This window comes from Antrostomus carolinensis, unplaced genomic scaffold (assembly GCF_000700745.2).
Source record: "Antrostomus carolinensis isolate BGI_N321 unplaced genomic scaffold, ASM70074v2 scaffold21035, whole genome shotgun sequence".
NCBI classification, from domain to species: Eukaryota; Metazoa; Chordata; class Aves; order Caprimulgiformes; family Caprimulgidae; genus Antrostomus; species Antrostomus carolinensis.
The window spans coordinates 32,321-36,739 of NW_010315975.1; positions in this window are offsets into that span (position 1 = coordinate 32,321).

A 4,419-nucleotide genomic window follows, 5' to 3' on the forward strand; every position below is an offset into this window, starting at 1 on the left:
TGCAGTTTTATTATTATTTTTATGTCCTGAGTTTTATAATATCGAGGCTTTACACCAGGGTATTTTTTGTGATTGGCTTTTATCTTGTTTTTGGTTTTTTGCTGAGTGGTGTAACGAGATGATGGGATTTATGGGCAGCTTTGAGTTTTCTGTTGCAGCTTTTCTTAGCGAGATCATCACTTTTGTCACTACCCTTGCTGGCCTTTCTCTCTGGCTTTGTCCGTCCCCAAGAGATGTAGCCCATATTAGTCTCCAACTGTTGTTTGAGCAACCCAAGCAGTGATCACGCAGAAGATGTTGTAGCTAAATAAAAATTTAAAAACCAGTTTTAAAAATCTTCTGAGGGTTTTCTGCTGCCATCCATTAACACTGGCTTGGGCAAAGCACTACTTATGGGGGACAACATCCAAAAGCAGCCTCAGTTGGAAGGTGAAGGACTAACACAGCAGTCTTGAACGACTGGCCAGAGAATGAGAAAGCAGCCGAGAGCTATGGCAAAACCAGGGGCTATAAAGTGGCAAAGGCATAAAAAGAACCAGGGTGTTATTTCTTAATGATGCCAAACTCAGGACCCAGGTGGGGAAGATGTGAGCCAGCTCCAGCTTGTGCCTGAGCTGCTCCAGGAAGATCTTCCCCACGGCCAAAGGCGAAGGCTCTGCCTGGCTGCGAATTTGGGGCTGTGATTTTGGGGTCAGCAGCCGTGAAAGCTGATGGACCCCCAGAAGCCAATGAAGATGAACCTTCCTGCAGATTTGTGATGAAGGGAGAGCAAATAGCATCTTTCAGCTGGGATCATGGTGAAAATTTTGGAAATTCCCTACTGGGCAGCCAGCAGCCTTTGCAGACTGGTTCTCAGTCCAACCCCATCTCAGAAGCAAGGCTCTCAAAACACAACATTGACTGTGTTTGATCCTAAGTGGGCTAATGAGCTTTACTCATAAATCCCACCAGCTCGCCCACCCACCCAGCAAGAGTGTGAGGATAAAGATCTAGCAAAAATCTTCTCCCTTTAATTTTGTGACATTAACACTTAGTCAGTGACCTTGTGATTTCCTTTAGCCAGAGACCCAGAGTGGGCACCAAAGGGTGAAGGGATGCCAGTACTGCAGTCTTGCTCCTTCAGCATCTCTCAAGGAAGGACAGGGTCCAACAGCTCCTTTTTCACACCCTCATCTCTGACAATTTGCAGAAATGAGGACATTTCAATGCTTTTGCAGATGCTTTGCAAATCTTGCCCCACACATTCCACCAAATACTGGATTTTTCCCCTCAAGGGAAAAATCCCAGTTGTAACAGGGTACACGATGGTGCTATGACAAGTGCAGATACTGGAGGTGTCCCTTACAAGGATGTATTTCCTAGAGCTGTGGAGTTTTTTAGCTTAGCAATTACAAGATCAATATCTTGCAAGTCCTTCCCTGGAACAGGCTATGGAGGGTTTCACGCCAGGGGTTTTACAGCAGTGGCATGGTCATCTGGCATGCAGCATGCTGGCAGGACTGACCCCATATAAGATGGGGCAGCTTTGCCCAACCTCCTCATGGGCTTCCCTGAGCTCTGCTCTCTCCAGTGACACTTCTTGCACCAACATCCCCCTCCTTGCTACTCAAAAAAAATGAAGAAAGGAGGAATTTCTAGAGGATCTGCATACCTTGGTGTAGAAAGCCTTTCCTGTAGCAGGAGCTCTCCTCCCCACAGCAGCCAGGGCATGTCAGGGCTGAATCTGCCCTCCAGCAGGATGAGAAATTGCTCATTGGGCAGTGTAAATATTTCAGCAGCAATAATATTTATTTCAGTATTTACTTCAGTAAATATATCAACATCTCCCATGTTTAAGTGCCCTGCCCACTGCTGTGTACTCACCGCTAATTCCCCAGAGTCCTGTGCAAAACAACATAAAACTGATGCAAAACAATGCAGCCAAATCGCTGCCAGTCTTAAACGGAAAGTTAAAAAAAATAAAAGGTGAGTTTGTTCATGTTTTATGTGCTCCTAAAGCCCAGCCGGGCTGTGAATTGCTCAGCTCTGGCTGTGGGACAAACTGAAGCAAACACCAGCCAGGACGAAGTAACCAGCTGAGCGACACTTTGCTATGAAGCCAGCGCTGGAGGCATGGCCAAGGTGATGTGTCCACTCTTGATCTTGTGCATCACCAGAGAGCAATAGAGCAATCACCAGGACCTTAGGGGACAATAGAGACCCATTTCCCCAGGAATGGTAACCACGGACTCTCATGGCCATCCATCATTGGAAGTGATCTGGGCTGGCAGCAGGGCAAAGCATCACCCATGTGCTGACCTCTGGGGCTTCCCAGCAGCTAAGAGCTGTTGGAAACCACTGCAGGGACACACATGGCCTTAGTGGGCTGGAGACACCTACCCACAGCCCCTGGGCAAGGGGAAAACACAAGGGCTCAGCCTGGAGCAGAGGAGATTGAGGGGAGATGCTGGGATGTGTGTCCCAGCTCCAAGGGCAGGGCAGATGCAGGGGAGTCAAGAGCAGGGGAGACAAATATCAATCACAAGCGGCATTGGTAAGGCTGGTCCTGCCCCAGAGCTGAGAGGGGTGATCTGTAGTGATCCCTTCCTATGAAATCCATCTGTGGAAAATAAAAACAATGATACTCATCTGAGATTCACTGATAACACATAACTTACATCAACAAGACATCATTGCATTAACAAAGCCTCCCTCCCCAGCATTGCAACCAGCCAGGCCAGCAAGACATTATCCCATTCTATCTGGGAAGGAGATGAGAAACCTTGCATGATTTTCTTACAAGGGATAAAGCAAATAAGGCTGGTTTCTTTGGCAGAGCCACAGAAAATGTCAGAGGATGAGCAGGCATCCGGGCTTTGCCAGTGCTGGGTGATGCAGCAAGGGATGCTGATGAAGAGCATCTGAGGCCATCTCCTCCCCATGCTGGGCATCTGCAGGACACAGCTGCTGCAGGACCAGAGCCAGGCTGGGCTGGTGCAACACAACCCAAACTCAGTCTGTTAAGCAGGGAGAAGTTACATCAGCAAAATGTACATTTCCAGCTTTATAGCAGAGAGAGTGTACTCAACGGGAGGAGCTAGCAGAGAGATGAGATGTTCAAAGGGGTGCTTGCTATCTGCAATTAAAACAAAAAAAAAAAGGGTAATCAAAAGAAAAAGGGGCAAGGATGTGAGATAAAAGCAGAACTAGAGATACTGGTGAAATAAATCTTTGGTGGAGGTACAGCTCAGGATTTATCTTTCCCAAAGTGCTGGAGGACTCAAGCTGACCTGGTCATCTCTACCCTTCATCCCACAGGAGATTGATGGCAGGTCCAGGAAGAGCAACACCTGTCCTCAGCAGCCTGTGGTCAAAATAATAATAATAAAAAAGGAGACAGAAAGCAATCAAAGCCCAGGAGAGTGAGGTGAATTCAAAACCAGGTAGGAATTTCCCAGGAGACCAGTTTGCTGGCTGAAAATGCCACTTTCATAAAAATGAAAATTTTTCCTTTGGGAAAATTTCAAGATCGATGAAAAATTATGAGTTTCCTCTGGGAGAAGGGGTGTGAAAACTGGAGACATTCTCCTAGTCCCATTTCTGCCTTCAGGGAGAAAACAAAATTAATGGACACCAGTTGAGCAGTCACACATCGAGCTGAGAAACCCCACCGAGCTCTCCTAAGGCTTTTTCCACCTGCTCTGAATACCTCCTCCTGTGGAAAAAAAATATCTAATATTACATTTTGCCCCAATTCGGGTCAAAAAGCAGCTTCAAAATCACATTCTTGAGTGCAGGATGGGATTTTATTCTCCAGCTGTCAGTAGCAAACTTGCATCAGCAAAACTTGTGCTCTCTGCTGTGCCCCTGCCCAGTCTGCCCCAGTGTCACCAGTTTAATTAGCTGCCATCTCCAGTGCCTGCGGCTCAGCTTAATGTCATGCAAATAAACCCCACTGTGCCGGCTGAGCTGGACTCCTGTGTGCACCAGGGAGAAATCAGTGCCTTTCTCCCCATTTTTTTTCCCCAAGACTTCATACCTGTCAGAAATCAAAACTCAGAAGATGGCCCCGGGTAGATTCATACCTGCCTTGGTCACTCAATCTTGTCTTTTATCTTTGGAGGAAAATAGGGAAAAAGGGACCTAAGGGAAACAAATCCTCCACTGAGCCTTGATGCGTGGCTTTCCAGGCTGCCGGTGTCTGCCTGGGAGTGGGATTAATACCCATCATAGGCACCCATGGAGGTGAAGAGCATCTCACCAGACACAGAAGGGTGCAGAGAGAGGCCAGGAGGGACAGGTGAAGGTAGGAAACACAAAGATGGGCAGGGAAAAATGGGCTTTAGGCTCAAATAGAGCAGGTTGTTACAAAGTGATGATGGGAAAAGTGATGGCAAGGAAGGGAGCTGCCAGTTCTTCATCCTCTCCTGGGTAGGACAA